At 41.1% G+C, this 18,528-nt stretch overlaps 1 pseudogene; it reads left to right on the top strand.

Moving 5' to 3' along the window:
• The first annotated feature begins 4,334 nt into the window (after positions 1-4,334).
• Positions 4,335-18,180, top strand: LOC142436463 (inositol oxygenase pseudogene; annotated as a pseudogene).
• Positions 18,181-18,528: the final 348 nt, after the last annotated feature.

Genomic DNA, 18,528 nt, shown 5'->3' with positions numbered 1-18,528 from the left:
GCAAGCATCAGAGCTTCTCTGGCAAGGATACCAACTATTTTAAAAGCAAAGCTGATGGACTCAAGAAAGCCAGACTTGCCACTGTTGGAAAGTACCACAAAGAAAACATAGCAGCCATTGAAGTTTCCTATTTGGTGGCACACAGAATCACCAGGCAGGACTCTACAACCTCACACCATTGCTGAACATTTACTGTTGCTTAGCAGCCAAAGACATTGTTTGAGTTATGATGAGAGACGAATTTGTGACAAAATTGCATGCAATTTCTTTATCTAACGACACTGTCTGCAGAATAGATGTCATGTCTGCTGATATTCTTATTAGATCTTCCAATAAATTAAATCTGCTCCACTTCCAATATTTAGCATCCAGCTTGATGAATCTACAGACGTTGCAAACTGTTCAGTTACTGGTTTACCTCAGGTATGTTAAGGATGGCAACTTTAAAGTTGACTTTCTTTTTTACAGACCTCTTGAAATGACAACTACTGCACGTGGTAGATTTGATACAGTTGGTTCATTTCTGAAAGAGCATATGATCTCTTGGGAAAAGGTTTGTAGTGTTTGCAAAGATGGTGCCTCTGTTATGCTAGGCTGTCCATCTGAACTTTATCATTTGATATTGAAGAAGCCACAAAAAGTCATCAAAACTCACTGTATGATTCATTGTCACATATTAGCAATGAAGATGCTGTCACAAGAGTTACAAGAAGCAATGAAAAACGTCATAAATTCTGTCAATTTTCTAAAGGTGAGCACTTTAAACAGTCGACTGTTTTTTCAACTGTGCAACGAGTTGGATGTGCTGGATAATGCTCTGCTATTTCACATAGAAGTGAGATGTTGTCAAAAGGAAAAGTTTTAAAAAGTGTTTTTGAGCTTCGTGATGAACTCAATAAATTTTTTAACCAAGACCGCAGTTCAAAACACTTTTCAGCAATAAAAATGAACTGCAGAAAATAGCTTCTTTGGTTGCCATCTTTGCCATCTTGAATGAGTTAAATTTATCACTGCAAGGACCAAATGCAACATGCCTTAATTTTTCTGAAAAGATCTGATCATTCCAAATGAAACTTCAGCTTTGGAAAAAAAAATTGGATGAAAATAAAATTCACACGTTGCCTACCTTAACTGCTTTCTTTGAAGAACATGTAATTGAACCAGATGAAAGGATTACGATAATTTCTGTGAAAGAACACTTGCACATGCTTGCAGATGAAATTTTCTAGTACTTTCCAAATCTACCTGACACCCCATTTATACTTCCCAGAAGCCCATTCACAGTCAAAGTTGAAGATGCTCTTGAGACAGCATAAGAGGAGTTCATTGAACTTATTAACAGTGATGCAGCAAGAACTGATTTCTCTACAATGCCAGTTATAAAATTCTGGATCATGTGTGTGCAGTCATATCCTATTCGGTCTGATACTGTGTTGCACCTTCTTCTTTCATTTCCAACATCATATCTTTGTGAAACAGGGTTTTCCAGCTTGTTGGTTATCAAGTCTAAATACATAAGTACACTTGTTATGAAAGATGGTCTTTATTGGGCTCTTGCAAAGACTGCCTGAGAATTTCTGATCTGGTGAGAGAGAAGCGATCTCAACCTTCACACTTACAGTTGGCTTTTTACGCACACTGTCGCTAAATGTAACAATGTCATTTACTGTTGTTATATTAAGACTGTTACCCATGCTACACCATGCTTCAAGACAAAATTTCATTTATTTGTAATTAGAAATAAATATTTCACAATACATTAAAAAAAAGAACTTCAAACTTACACTATGAAAGCAACTGTCACTAACAAGGTAAAGTTACGGTGAAGTAAATCTATTTCTGTGCATCGAGCAATATCTTGATTCCGCAGCGGACTTTTCAATCCCAGAGAGTGTATCCTGCTATCCACCAATAAAGCCTCACACCTTTAGGCTTTAGATTTCATATTCTGACAGTATTCTTGTCCAATCAGCCTTCGTGTGGTAGGATACATTGTTTCATAGAATCTGAATATGTCTTCCAGTGAGACCAGTCTTGAATAGAACATCTTGCTAGGTTAAGCATAAGACCCAAAGGAGGCGCATCCACACAGTGACTGCAACAACAGGCTAAAGCATAACCACTGTGAGGACCTTATAGCATATCTGTGTGTCCTAAAGGAGGGCCAATATTATGCAGACCAATTTGAGAGCCTCTAATAACACCAAAATAAGGGATCATGACCCCCCTCAAAAAATCATATTTTGGAGAAGAGACAAGAAACATCACAGGATTGGCATGAGAGAAGGTCCAGTAAATGTCATGAGTGGGTCATGCCTATGTCAGACAGAAAGATCATGCCCAGGAAAATAACTTACTGGGGGAAGGAAGGGATAAAAGATGTCTTGATACAAGGCATCAAGTAGAGAGATCATATTTGCAAAATAATGATGGCAGCATGTGTACAATTTTGCTTAATGTAGTTGGCTTATGGATTGTTGCAATATGTGTAAGAGCCCACATTAAATTATTTTTTTTTAAAAGAAAAAGAACTTACCAGTAACAGCATTTGGCAGGTTCCAAATCCTTGAATCAGACTTCAGGGGATTCACCAGTCTAGAGTTGGCACCCTGGAAAGCAATCCGACTGCAGGACCTAAAATGATTAGAATCCAGATATGTAAACCTGTCTGGGTACAGCCTGAAGCCACGCTCTCTCAGTTACATTATGAGGCAAATTTATCAGGTTTGTAATGGGGTGTGCTACATAACAATTATATAATTATTTTAATGTAATTTTCACTGGATTTTAGAAGAAACCAATCTAGTTCTAAAGCTAATCCTGTAAATGTGGAAGATAGAAGAATCAATCCATTTGAATTGTGGTGCCAGCCAAGAATTTGAAAGTACCATAAACTGCCAATAGAACACCCACTGTCTTGAAAGTAGGAAGACCCATATGCCTTTAGAGACAAGCAAAGCCAACATGGGCATGTCGTCAAAAGAGAATAGTCTCTGGAGAGCACAGCATATTTGGCAGAGTGAAGGGTCTGGAGAAAAGTGAAAAGCTCCCAACATGATGGAATGCACACACAACAAGATGGATGGACACAGTGGCTGCAACAATGGAATCAAGCAAAACAAGTGTGAGGCTGGCACAGGACTGGGCAGCATTACGTCTTGTTGTATCTGGGGTTACTATGCTTCAGAACACACTCAATGACACCTAGAAACAACACAAAGATGCATCAAGGGCCCAAGCACAAAACTGTAAAAGTGTGGACAGCTAGGAGATAGCTTATAGCCAAATTTCATGATTCCGGGAATTGGGTTTCATATAATGAATTGCATATTTAAGATGAAAATAACAAGTTGAATGATTACATCAATGGTTTTATAGCACTGATTAGTATAAACATTTATTTGAGCAGGATTGACATGATAACTGCAGCAAGGATCTCCAATATAGCAACTGTGAGGATGGCCATGGATTGTGCAGTATTTCCTCCATTTTGACATAGAATAACTATGAGTCAGTTCTGAGGGTAAGTATGAGCCAGGAACAATTCCATAGCCCTTAACAACAACAGCCTAAGACTTACAGTCAAAGTCAGACATTTTAGGATCCATAAATAGAATTTATGAATTTTGCATCTAAAAGCCTCACCACAGAAAAGCAAATCTCCGAGCACAATTCTTAATGGGTTAGACCTACCCAGATTCCAATGTGAAAATCCTATCGCAGTCTCTTATTTAGGCCTGTGTTATCTCCACCCGATTTCTAATTGATCCACTCTTATACCACGCCTAGTAATCAACTCAGAAACACCAGTAGCAGCAAACTAACTGCAATGCCCCTTTTTCCTAAAAGCTTGGAGAATTTTACTAAAAAATGAAACAAAACAAATATGAATGTCAACCTAAAAATCTTAAATGGAAGAATTAGGAAAAATTCTTTAAAACCTCCAAAATAAAAACATCACCATGTGCCATTTTTCTCCTTGAATAAGTGTGAAATTCATGGCAATTCTTTAAAGTTGGAACTCCTAATAATTCAAACAGATAAAATGATTAGCAGCTAACTTAGAAGATAGTTGGTTTCTCCTCAGAGACACTTTAAGAGCGAGGCCTGGTGACTTACTTTTGAAAAAGCAATCTCTGAAAACACTATGAGGCACGGTTCTTCTCCAGAAAACACGGGCCACCATAAATTAAAAACAACCAATTATCAAATGTTATCTAAATACTCTTGAAACTTAGAATATGAAGACAACTGCCTCTCACAAGCAAAAGATGTCCTGTGAGATTGTCACTAGAACAACCAGGGGCAGCGAGATGAAGGGCCAGCTCTCCACCATGACTTTCAATGTCTCTCGATATATCTGGGCAACAGCTGCCAAGAACAATGGTGGGGAAATTTCTATTTCAGAGAGGCAATCGGTGAAACCTCACTTAGCAACAAACTCTGCATGGAAAACTCCAAAATACTGTGTGAGTCCCTGAGCTCATTCTGATCAATCTGCTCCAAAAGGTATCCTGGACTATGAATGATAAGTCATCTGCTCAAAGCTCAGGGAGAGCCCAGCCCTCCACAACCTTCGTCCCAGAACCCTTACTCACTGGAAGGTTTGGAGTCAATGCTGACTCCTAGAGATCCTATAGGAAAGGGGAGAATTTCTCTTGTGGAGTTTCAAGATTATGCACTGTACTAGATTGGGAAGTCCAGTTTTTCTCCCATCCTGCCACCTGTGTCAGAAATAGTTAGGAAACCTTCTAGTCATACTACTCACCTTTTCAATTCACAGTTGTAGAGGCTGGCAAGGCTCAGATATCAGTCTGGACCCTTCTCTTGACTCAAGTAGGTCGAATGCACAATGAAATAAGAAGGGAAGGTCAGATGGTAGGCTCCTTCCTCATGGCTGTGCAGATTGATGAATCCAAGCTATATATGAAATATGTCAAGATGCTCTCTCACATCTGGAGATCCACACGTCTAGGAAGTCCCCAGAACTGGACAAAAGCTGCAGATAGAATGTACTTGAATTTATACGGGGAAAACCACACCCAACAGGATAACACCTCCCACTACTTGGCTGCTGACAGCAAATCTCTTCATGGAAGTGATGGCATTATATCGAACACTGTCACCTAAGCTCATTCGTAATTCCTAAACTTCTGAGAATCCTGGCCCAGCCAAGTCAGCATAAAACCGCAGCCATTAAACATTATCCACTGTGCCACCAACCCAAGTGATTTCAATAACAGAAAAGTGTGAAAGGGAAGGAGGAACGAGCAAAACCCTTCCAGAAATAGCTTCATCTAACTGGATCTCTTATATGCCATATGGTTTTGACATTTTGAAAAGTCAACTCTGGCTCTGGCCCTTAGCACAAATTCACTACCATGATGCCTATTGCTACTCAGAGCAGCTTTATAGAAAATAGGGGAAGTTCCCCTTTGACTTAACAAGCAGACTCAGACTCACTGCTTTCCATTCAGTTCTCAGGCCACACAACCTCATAGGAGGAATGACGCCTGTGGGATTCTGAGACTGTAATTCTTTACAGGCTCAGATAACATTGTCTTTCACCCTTGGGACAGCAGACTGTTGGGAACTGTAGACCTCGGGGTACACAGCCCACCTGTTAACCACTCTGCCATGAGGGCTACTGTTGGTCTTATGATATTGTAAATCATTCCAGGAGTATATGTCCCCATATCTGCCCTGGGTATTGGCTGGTAAATTCAAAGCACTGACCTTGGGATTAATAACCCAATACCTAGTCAACTCTGCCTTGACTGTGTATTAAAAGCCCAATACCTAATGAAAAGAGCTCCATCTCTCTATAGTACAGTAACCATTACTGCATCCCAAACCAGATGTGTTTAGATTATTGATCTCTGGAGAAGATTCCAGCACATTTCCTTAGTTATTAAGTGTGTTTATGAAGGAAGCATCATTAACTGGTTTTTTTTCATTCAAAATTAACTTTCTTATAGATTAGGTGGGTAGAATTTCATATCTTTTGTTACATATCCCATCAGTCATAGGATAAGGCTCTCTTATTCTGCTGTGTCTGGGCAAGGTCCTTGTCTGCTTGCAATGTCTGTGGGCTTAATCTGCCCTAGACAGCACCATAGATGTATGCTTCAGCATTACCTTGAATCTGGGAGGTTCACTGCATAGAGACTGCTAGTCCACAGAGCTCTGATCCAGGTCTCCTTTCTTGCTGTAATCAGATCAGAGATGAAATGTTCTGGAGCCACACCTCAGGAAAATCCCCTTACATCTAGGTCAGAAAAGATTATGAAGGGATAAAGGATTTGCTATCATAGCCTGAATCCCTTTACCACGGAATATGATCATACATGATCCCATCCCAACTGATCCATTCTCTGAGGCCACATTATACCAGAAATGTAAAATAAACTAAAACCCAGTAATATGGTGTCCATTCTCCCTCACAGCCAACCTATGAACAGATTAGAACTGTTCCCTAGAACTAGTGCTGTCAATCATATGCTCCCAAACTTAGTGACCCTTTTGCATGCCCCCTAGCAGGAAAATGGAAAAAATTACCCACATCCTTGCTGACTATTGAAACGTTTTTACTATAGCCCATAATCCAGAATAAAGTATTACAAAAAATCTCACTGCCCCTTGTCGGAGCATACTAATGGTGACTATTTAGGACAGGGTAGAACTGCCCTTGAGTTTCTAATTCCTTATGGGAGCCACATATTTCTCCCATAAAATACACGTGCACCATTCCATTTCCCCTCAAGGGGCAGTATCAGGTACTTCAGTAAACACTGCACTATGCCGTTATAGGAGCAGACTTCTTATCTTTCTCAATTAGAGACCTACTCAATTTGAAGCTGTCAACTCTGGATTAATAGACAAACTCTGCCCACTACTCGACCAGACTTCAAAATTGACACAATTACAAAACTTTCACACCACTGAGAATTATGATCCCAGCAAGTTGATACAGTTAATGTATCTCTGTAAATCAGTAAGATATTAAAACACACCGAGGACCCAGAAAAGGTACTGAGATGTGAAAGAGATAGAGGGTGAAAATGCATCCGAATCTGTTTGCCCTGTTTATATTGAATAGAGCAATAAATCCATATCTTCAAAATCCAATATAGAACACACTCAATTCACGCAAAAACAGACTTGCATATCTAATGTTACTTATGCTCATTATTCAAGAAATAAATACAACATATATAATGCTTTCACATGCAAAAAATGTCTATTCTTCCAATTTTGGTGGGTAGAAAGATAAAGTTTTACATGACTGGCTGTAAGGGATGGCATTATCTGTTTGCTGTCCCTGAGGCCAGGTCCTTGTCTCTATTTCACATTTAGAGTCTTAGTTTTCATCTTCCAGGTCCCTAAAGAAATGTGTCAAGTCCAAGATATTTCCAGAGAATCTGAGACATCTCAGAGAAACCATCTGGGCCAAATAATGAGAATGCCGTTTGAGGTTGAGCAGATTTCAGCTGAAATCCACCACCACTTCTAGGACATACCCAATTTTTCAGATATACACATCAGTGGGAGGTTAGGAAACAATAAATTTCAGCTACCTACAACACAGGAGCAGTGTGGTTTAGAACAAACTCTGGATGGCCTTGGGAAGAATGGGCATTAGAGAACACTCCATTGCACCCAAGAGGAACCTGTCTGTGGATCAAGAGGCTGCTGTGCAAACAGAACAAGGGAATACAGAATGGTTTAAAATCAGGAAAGTATGTTACAAGAATTTTTAAAAATAACTTTATTGGCAGTTCTTACAGCTTAAAGATAATCCATACATACATCCATCGTGTCAAGCCCATTTGTGCATATGCTGCCATCTTCATTTTCAAAATATTTTCTTTCTACTGGAACCCTTTGTATCAGCTTCTCATTTCTCCTTTCCCCACCCTCCTTCCCTCATGAAACCTTGATTATTTATAAATTATTACTTTTTGCATGACTTGCACCAACCGCTGTCTCCCTTCACCCACTTTTCTGTTGGTCCTCCTCCTTGGAGAGGTTTACATGTAGATCACTGTGATCGCTTTCCCCTTTCTACCCCCACCTTCCCCTTCCCCTCCTGGTATAGCTACCATCATTATGGGTCCTAAGGGGTTATCTGCCCTGGATCCCTGTGTTTCCAGCTCTTATCTGTATCGTGTACATGCTCTTGTCTAGCTGCATTTGTAAGCTAGAATTGGGGTCATGATAATGGGGAGGAGGAGAAGAAGCACTGAATAACTAGAGGAAAGTAGTATGTTTCATTGGTGCTATATTTCACCCTGACTGGCTCATCTCTTACTTGTGACCCTTCTGTGAGGGGGTGTCAAATTGTCTACAGATGGCCTTGGGTTTCACAGTGATATGGTTTTTTGTTCTGGGTCTTTGATGCCTGATAGTTGATCCCATTGACACAACATGATCACACAGGCTGGTGTGCTTCTTCCATGTGGTCTTTATTCCTTCTCAGCTAAATTGACGCTTTTTAAATTTTCAAGCCTTCCTGACCCTAGATGCTATATCTTTTGATATCTGGGCAGCATCAGCTTTCTTCATCACATTTTTTAATGTGCCCATTTTGCCTTCAGTGATTGAGTCAGGAAGGTGAGCACCAAAGAATGGCAAGTTATTAGAACAAACTATTTTTGCATTGAGGGAGTACTTGAATAGATCTATTTACTGATCATTATATATAAATACATACCTCTATTTAGACCTCTCTATGTGTCCTTTACCTCCTAGTTCTTTTCCCTATTTCCTTTTACTTTCCTCTTGTCCCACTATCATTTTCAACCTTCATTTGGTTTTCAGTAATTCCTCGTGGATACATTGCACTTGATCAAACGCCATCAAGCCTCCTGCGCCTTCCTCACCATCAAGTTTACATCACTTGTTGCTCTCCTATCCTGCTTTTGTTGGCTCCCCCCTTTCTTTCCCCTGCCTCCCCATCTCCTGTGTCCCTTCCGGAACCATCAGTCCTGTTATTTTCTCCTCAGGATTGTTTACCCCGCCTACCTTATCTATATAGACATGCAAGAACAATATTAAGCACAAAAAGAAAACAACAAAACAAACCAACAGCAAAAAAGAAAAGTCTATAAATAGTTCCCGGTTTGTTTGTTGACTATTATGAGTGTTTGCCAGTCGAGTCTCATGGGATGTTACACCCTGGCTCCAAAGTCCATTTTTGGGATTCCTCAGGGACTTCATTGCTTTACTCCCCTTGTTGCTCTGTCAAACACCCTTAGTGTTTCTGCCCGGTGTGGTGGGGTCAGATTGGAGACAATTCTCACACCGTGTCTTCGGTGTTATGCCCTGTAGCGCTATGGGTCACTGATGGAAATCGTGTCTCGTGCTGAGGCCAGCCCTATGGTCCTCTCTGTGCATTGGCTGCTCCCAGCAGGAATATCATCCTTGGGCTTGGTGGACCAGGGGTGTGTTCTACTCTCTCTTTCACTCATAGTTTGCTCCCATGTGCTCTGTTCAGAAGTGCCCCTCTCCCAGAGCTGTAGCTTCAGTGTTGTCCTTTGTAGTCCATTTTCCTTCAGTGCTCTCCATCAGTCACCCTGGGAACCATCAGACTGATGATTCTTCAGGCAGGGAGGCTGGACATGTAGCTGGGATTGGGGCTTCCCCTGAAGACCTCTCTATTGGACTGCTGCATCATGCCAGTATGTTGAATTCATGTCTTGGCACACCAGGTTGAGGTCTGGTCCCTCTCTCTCACTCCTGTGGAGATTTAAACAATACCCTCCCCTTGGATGTATTAGTGCCCTGTTCCCCTACTACCCATGCCTCCCCCCACTTTTCTTGCTTTTCCCCTCCTTTTTCATTGACTGTCATATGTATCCCTGGATTGGGTCTGGCCCCTGCCATACTAACCTGGACTTCACCCCAGGAATGTATTCATATAGTAACTTTCCCCCTATATCTCCTTTGCCTTTTAAGCTTACTTAAGTGGACTTATGGTTTACTTCTCCTTTTACCCTTTGCTTATTTCACTTCACATAATTTCCTCCAATTTTTCCCATGCGGCAATGTGCTTCATGCACTCATCACTGCTTTTCAGGCATGTGTAGTACTCCAGTGTATGCATGTACCACAGTTTTTGAATCCATTCATCTGTTGATGGAAATTTGGGTTGTTTCCAACTTCGTGCGATTGTGAACTACGCCATGATGAGCATTGGGGCACAGATATCTGACTGTGGTTCATTTATTGCCTCTTCTGAGGATATGCCAAATAGGGGAATTGCTAGGTCCTATGGTAGCTTGATTTCCATCTCTTTTATACTTCACCAAATCTAATTCCATAATGGCTGTACATACATACAAGTCCACCAGCAGTGGACCAATGTTCACATCTCACCACAGCCACTCCAACACTTGTTACTCTCTGATTTTGTGAATTGATAGAATTCTGGCTATCTTTGAGGGTGTTAGGTGGTATCTCACAGTTGTTCTAATTGATATTTCTCTGATGGCTAATGATCAGGAACATTTTCTCATATTTACTGGGTATTCAGATTTCTGCCCTTGTGAAATTTCTGTTCAGGTCCTTTGCCCATCTCCTCAGTGGGTAATTAGGTGGTTTGTTTTTTTTTAAGCAAGCAGAGTATTATAAATTTTAATAAGGCGTTTGTCTGATGTGTCATTACTAAAGATATTTTCCCAGTCTGTCAGCACTCTCATTACTCTCTTGCTGAATTCATTCGATGTACACAGGCATTTTATCTTCGGTATACCCCTCTTGCCAATTAGTGACTCAACTGTATTTGTGTCCTTACCTATATACGATAGCCTAGATATTCCCTGCACCAAAGTTCTCAGGTTGGTCGCAATTCCCTCATTGATTGTCCTAATAGTTTGGGGTTTTACCACAAGGTCTGTGATCCACCTTGAGTTTAATCTTGTGCGCGGAGTGAGATAAGGGTCTTGCTTCATCTTTCTGCAGGTAGATATCCATTCTTTCCAGCACCACTTGTTGAAGAGGGCATCTGCTTCCCATTTGATATCTTTTGGTCCTTGTCAAAGATCAGTTGTCTGTATGCTGATGATTTTATTTCTCGGGTTTTAGTTCTTTTCCAATGTGTGTTAGGGTCTCGTCCAGCGAGACCCTCACGCGGTGACCTGGAGAGGCAACGAACCTGGATGGCAAAAAGACACAGAGACGTGGGGCAAGACAAGTGCTGATCAAGCCCGTTTATTTTGCCAAAACTCTGGGTATATATTCACAACAGAGAAGGAAGTGGGAGGCACATATTCCAATGAAGGACACTGTGTAACAACCGCACACTGTACAACAACTAATCAGCCACATGTTCCCAATAAGGTACAAAGGGTGCGCAACAGTACTCAAAGACGTCCGTGGCGACGTCCGCATGCAAATCAAGGCTTACCGGGTGAACTTATCACGATGTTCCTAATATGGTATATCTGCAGTTCAATGGGTGCTCAGTACTTTGACTAATGGCAACAAGGTCAGTTATCACAATTTCTCATGCTACTGAGCACGTAGTTTGGAATGTGGGGGCGAAGTTGGGCAGGAAACAAAGCCTTGCTGTTAGAAAGCGGCCAAGTTTCTCCTACGTGTCTGAGGCCAGAGTCTTAATGGCTATCGGCTCCCAACAAATGTGATAGGATTTTATCCTCTCCCCATACTTATTAAATGTATATTCTGACAAAGTAATCTGAGATGCTGGAATTTTTTGAAGGAAAACGTGGCATCAGGTTTGGGAAAAAATCATATTAACAACCTTCCATATGCAAGTGACAAAACCTTGCTTGATTGAAGATTGGCTTGAAACATTTGCTGATAAAGGTCAAATACTGCAGCCTTCAGCATGGACTACAACTCATTATAAAGAAGACCAAACTCCTCATAAGTGGACTAATGAGTAATATAATGAGAAATCAATAATATATTGGTATTGTCAATAATTTCATCTGGCTGGCATGCACAATAAGTGCTCATGGAAGTGAGACATACTAGTGTTAGCCACTGATATGCCATCTTTTGACTGCTGGATGACCTGCTCCGTTCCCCTCTCATCTGGGAAAGTCCCGCTAGAGAATAATTTTGGAATGCACTCATGTTCTCCGGATCAGAACATTGTAATTAATAATATTTTTGCTTTTAATGTTGTAACCAGTAGATTCCTATTTTTATGTTATTAAACAGAATGTTATAATCAGTGCTATACTGTGTAATGCTCACTAGCTTTAAAGAATAATAACATTAATATTGCTTTCTGCTTCTGTCCATGCTTGCATAAGTCCTAGACAAATGATAAATGAGTTTTTGCCTTTATAGATGGACTGAAATGTCTACTCGGGACTCCAATCAAAGAATCGCTTTTAAATTCTAGCAGTCCGGTTATAACCGAATAAAGACTCTTTTAAATTATCGTAACATTATAGTGGCTGTCATTCATTTCAAACCACAACAGAAGCAAAAGTCAAGAAATCAAGTGAACCATTGGATTGGATGAATCTGCTGCATAAGACTTCTTGAAAGTGTTGAATAAAAGGATCTTGAGGATCATAAGGTACACCTGCCAGAGATTTGTTATTTTCTGTTTCTTGTTTACCCCCTCAAACTCTTTTATTAGGACATAATCCAGACACATCATTCAATAGTTGTCATATCATGTGACTATCACAATCAGCTTCAAGCATTTTCTTCCTTCTTTTATTTGATATCAACTCCCCACTAGCTCCCACATTCCATGTTGTGCCTTTCAGGACCCCTAATGTAGTTATAGTTTCTACAGAGTCACCCACCCTGGGTTCTATATAGCAAAACTACATAGAAAAATATATAAAAGAGTCAAGATGGCTGCTAACTATAACAACAACAAGGACAAACTGCAATTCAAAAAGCAAAAACAGAAAGTATAGAAAAACAAGATTAAGATCAAAGAGTACTGAAAGGGAGAGCAAATAATGTTTTTAATTATTCAAGTCAGAGTTTTTATTTCAATCTACTATTATCATCTCTGATTGATAGCCAGGTTATTCCTATACCTTAATTATGGTCAGACAGAAATCACAGAGACTTATTGCATGTATAAATCCTGCAAATGTGTTTTGGTCTTTGACTGTCATCCATAGCCTTCTTAAAATCAGTGTTTAAAAACTTGTTAGGGCGTGGTCAAGGGTAATGCAACCAAGAGGAGTTACTGAAACCCAAATGAAGACTGAGCATGATAGTCGGACAAGAGGAAAGTCAAAGGAAATAGAGGAAAGAGCTAGGAGGCAAAGGGCATTTATAGAGGTCTAAATAAAGGCATGTAAATATTTATATATACATTTATATATGATAATGGGGAAATACATCTCTGTGCATATATGTATAGGTTTAGTATTAAGGTAGCAGATGGACATTGGGTCTCCACTCAAATACTCCCTCAATGCAAGAATATTTTGTTCTATTAAACTAACATTCAATGATCCTCACCCTCTCGACACAATCACTGAACACAAAGCGGGTGAATAAGTGAATGTGATGAAGAAAGCTGATGGTGCACAGCTATCAAAAGATACAGCGGCTGGGGTCTTAAAGGCTTGAAGGTAAATAAGCAGCCATCTAGCTCAGAAGCAACAAAGCCCACATAGAAGAAGCACACCAGTCTGCGTGATCATGAGGTGCCGAATGGATCAGTTATCAGGCATCAAAGAATAAAAAATCATATCATTCTGTGCTCACCTCCATGATATGATCACTGAAGACAAATGGGTGCATAAGCATATGTGGTAAAGAAAACTGATGGTGCCTGGCGATCAAAAGATATAGTGTCTGGGGTCATAAAGCTTGAAGGTAAACAAGCAGCCATCTAGCTCAGAAGCAACAAAGCCCACATAGAAGAAGCACACCAACCTGTGCGATCATGAGGTGTTGAAGGGATCAGTTATCAGGCATCATCAGAACAAAAAAATCATATCACTGTGAATGCCGGGGGGAGGGGAGGAGTGCAGACTGGAGACCCAAAGCCCATTTGTAGGCCACTGGACAACCCCTTACATTGTCTCAGGGAGGAGATGAACCAGACAGGATGTCGTGCAGCAACAATGGAGCATAGTTCCTAAATGATCCCCAGACCCCCAAACACTCTATCATGATCCCAATTCTACCTTACAAATCTGGCTAGAACAGAGGGTGTACACTGTTACAAATAGGAACTGGAAACACAGGGAATCCAGGGTAGATTATTCCCTTCAGGACCAGTGGTGTGAGTGGTGATACTGAGAGGGTGGAGGCAGGGTGGGTTGGGAAGGGAGAACCAATTATAAGGATCTACATATAACCTCCTCCTATGGGGACGGACAACAGAAACATGCGTGAAGAGAGACGTTGGACCGTGCAAAATATGACAAAATAGTGATTTCTAAATTATCAAGGGGTCATGAGGGAGTGGTGAGGGAGGGGATAAATGAGGGAGTGATGCCAGGGGCTTAGGTGAAGAGTTAATATTTTGAGAATACTGAGGGCAATGAATGTAAAAATGTGCTTTACACAATTGATGCACGTGTGGGTTTTGATAAGAGCTGTATGAGCCCCTAATAAAATGATTTTAAAAAGAGGCACAGACAATGGTTATTAGGAAAAAAATTGAGCTCTGATACCATGCTCTGCTGCAGAATTGGATGTTACTATTGACAATCCTTGGATCACATATGTTGATGTTATTCTTCCATGTGGGCTTAGTTGATGGTACACTTAGATCACTGCTTGTTTGAAAACAAGACTTAAGATTCGAGACACTATTGTTTCTGATAGATACCATCTAATTTCTTCACCACACTTTGCAACTACATCTTCTGTATTTCCTTCAAAAGGGAATTTTGTAAGAATTAACTGTTCTTAGAATGTAGCTTGGGTTAATTATGAGCTCCACCTCCATCCCTTACTCTGTTTATTCTATTCACCTCTGGTTCACCTTAGAGACATCTTGTTATTTTATGGCAGATAACTTTATCAATCATCTCTTTGAAGCATAAGGTAATTTTGTTTATAGTGTCATTGATTCAGCCCAGGATAATATATTTAAAACACAATTAAGAAAAGGTAATTGAATAAATGTACAGCCTTAGTATTTTCAATTGCCTGTGAAAAGTGAATGTGAAAGTTGAACATTCTTCAATGCATACAAAGGAAGACTGAAGAAGAATCAACGTATTAGAATATAGTAAAGGCAAAAGAACATTAAAAGTACCATGGACTGCCAAAAGTTAAAACAAATGTGCCATTGAAGAAACATGGCTACAGTGCTCCTTAAAGGCAAAGATGGCGATATTTTGCTTATGTACTTTGCACATGTTATCAGGAGAGACCAGTCCCTAAAGAAAGACATCACATTGGGGAAATTAGGGCAAGTGAATGATAAAGAAATCTCCTCAATGAGATGGACTGATGCAGGAGCTGCAAATATGGGCTCAAACATGAGAACATTGTCAGAATGGCAAAGGACTGAGTCATGTCCCTTTTTGTTAGACACAGGTTTGCTATGAGCTAGAACTGACTCAGTGACACCTATGAAGAATCAACTACATTTGTGACAAATTATTGGTTTACCACATAAGCTCTTCCCTGTTGGACCATTATATAAGTGCCAGAGTATATTCATAATCTATAGCAGAAATTAAACACTCGTCTTTGTGTTCTTTAATGACTTACATCTACCACACGGGACTAAGAAGACCTCTCTAGGACTTCCAATGCTCTAACTTTTAAAGGGAGGTGAGTTTTATCTTTCTCTGCTAGAGAGACCACATATTCAAACCTATCAGTTGATTGGTGGGGCTTGATGAGGTCATCCACTCCTGGAAAGATGGCCAGTCCAAAGAGGGACTTAGAAGTCCTAAGTGGGACTTCTACTCTTTTTCATAAGTTTGAAGAGGCACAGAGGGTATAAGCTTGAACTATGGAAAATGAGCTACACAGATAAATATCCACAATGACTGAACCAGATTTCATATATGAGCATCTGGGTGATAAAGTCATTTCTTAACCAATTACTTAATTCACTCTCACCCTCCAACACATTCCTCACAATTTTTTATATTCTTTGAATCACAGTAAGGTGTGATGACTGAAACTTTGTGTATCATGGCTGAGTCAGGATTCTAAGGCATTGGTTCATGATGATGGAATCCGCCTGGTTGATAAGAGTTCATAGAATGCCATCTCTTTCATGATGAGACCTACTGTGAGCAGCCAATGAGGAGGAAGATAGCTTCCTTGTGGGTGTGGTCTTATCATTTAAAAGGATTCTCTGAATGGTCTTTAGCTTTGTTCTGGACCTGGACACTTCATCTGACCTGAAGGTTTGGGGACTTGAGACAAAATCCTGTAATTGTGTTTCTGGAAGTTGTCGGTCTCAATTTGCTTGAGAAAGAAGTCTGCCATCTTACCTCCCATCTTGCATTCATCAGCCACTGGATATACTTGATCTAGGATAAGAGTCAGGACAGGAATCTGAGCCTTGTCAGCCTCTGCAACTGTGAGCTGAAATATGCAGTAACATGAAAACTGTCTACATTAGTGGGTCTCACCCTGTGGATTGCCACCCCTTTGGGGGTAAAACGACACATTCACAGGGGTCGCCTGATTCATAACAGTAGTAAAATTATAGTTATAAAGTAGCAATGGAAATAATTGTATGGTTGGGGGAACTGTATTAAATGGTCATGGTATTAAGAAGATTGAGAACCACTGCTCTAAATGGTCCTGAGAAGCTAAGTTTGGAGGGGCCAAGAAGTTGAAGGCCTGGGTCCTTAAACTTGGCTCTCCTTGAGGCCATTGTGAATTGAGGTCACTCTATTTTGCATTATGAACATATGGATATAGTTGCTCTACTCAATATAAACAGAGTATCCAGATTAGGGTGTCCTGTTTACCCTCAATCTCTTTAACACCTCAATACCTATTCAGGGACTTGGTGTGTCTTACATCTTCTCTTTGTGTAATTCTTCATTATGTGTATCAACTTGCTGGGGTCGAGGTTATCTGTAGTGTGGCAGGCATGTAAGGATGTCAGTGTTGGAGCTGTGCTCCAGTGTGGACTTATTCCTCCATTTATCATGAGCTGGAGGCTTCAAAACCACCAGCTTCTGCGATTCAGAGAGATAATAGTCGGCTCCCCTAGAGACATACAGCAGTGTTTCCCAAGGTACATGATACTGCCCACTGAAGCAAAATGGAAATGTCCATTCAGTGTAAAAGTGATACCAATGTTTTTTAGAGGGGAGAAAGATGGGGCTTACTACTCCCATTAAGTATTGCAGTCTTGGATGATTACATAAGACTGGCTAGGTCTGTTGTGGGATACACTGTTTCTCTCTGGCTCCATACTCTTGAAGAGTTCCCGGAACCCACAATGGTTGGCCAGCTGAAGATGGAGCCCAGAATGGGCAAGGGGAAGGCCATCTTCTGAAACTACACTTGTGGCCAGCTCCTGGACCTCGTCTTTGCCAGCTATAGACTCATGCACACACACCAGGTGGTGGACTTCATCAGAGGGAAGCACGCCCACTTCGGAACCTGCTCCTCCAAGGAGATGACAGTCCTGGAGGCCATAGACCTGCTGGACCAGCTGGTGGATGAGTCGGATCCGGATGTGGACGTCCCTACCTCCTTCCATGCCTTCCAGACTGTGGAGGGCATCCAGAGGGCACATCCCCACAAGGACTGGTTGTACCTGGTGGGGATGCTGCATAATTTGGGGAAGTTGCTGCCCCTGGCCAAGGAGCCCCAGTGGGCCGTAGTTAGAAACACCTATCCTGTGGGCTGCTGGCCCCAGGCCTCTGTGGTCTTCTGCGACTCAACTTTCCAGGACAATCCAGGCCTCAGGGATCCTCTATACAGCTCTGAGCTTGGGATGTACCAGCCTCACTGCAGCCTGGGGAATGTCCTCATGTACTGGGGCCATGATGAGTATATGTACCAAGTGATGAAGTTCAACAAATTTCCTCTAGTTCCACTCCTTCTATGCGTGGCACACCGGTGGTGACTACCGGTAGTTGTGTAGCCCTGAACATGCCGCCCCGGGTTCAGGAGTTCAACAAGTTTGAACTCTACATCAAATGCCCAGACCTGCCTGATGTGGACATACTGCACCCCTATTACCAGGGGCTCATTGGCAAGTACTTCCCCAGAGTCCTCAGTTGGTGACCATCCTGCATGCCCAAGACAACCTTGTGATCATGGAGACAGGCCTGGCCCACCCAACTTCCTTGATAGACCCCACCCACCTGACTGTGCTCAGGTTTGCATCAATAAAGACCTTAAAGTGTCAAAAAAAAGTACAATCTTGGAAACCCATAAGGGCAGTATACTCTGTCCTACATGGTTGCCATTCATCAGCATTGACAGTGACAATAAGCTATTTTTATACATCATTGGGGACTATAGGCTTTATTACAAAAGTTTTCAATTACCAGCAAGGGTGTAAGTTTTCTGTTTTTCTAAGAAGGGGCCTCAAACTAGGGACAAGAAGTGAAGAAACCAATGATGTATAAC

The sequence above is a fragment of the Tenrec ecaudatus genome, unplaced genomic scaffold (assembly GCF_050624435.1).
Source record: "Tenrec ecaudatus isolate mTenEca1 unplaced genomic scaffold, mTenEca1.hap1 Scaffold_306, whole genome shotgun sequence".
Classification (NCBI taxonomy): domain Eukaryota; kingdom Metazoa; phylum Chordata; class Mammalia; order Afrosoricida; family Tenrecidae; genus Tenrec; species Tenrec ecaudatus.
This window is presented reverse-complemented; position numbering and strand designations above follow the sequence as displayed.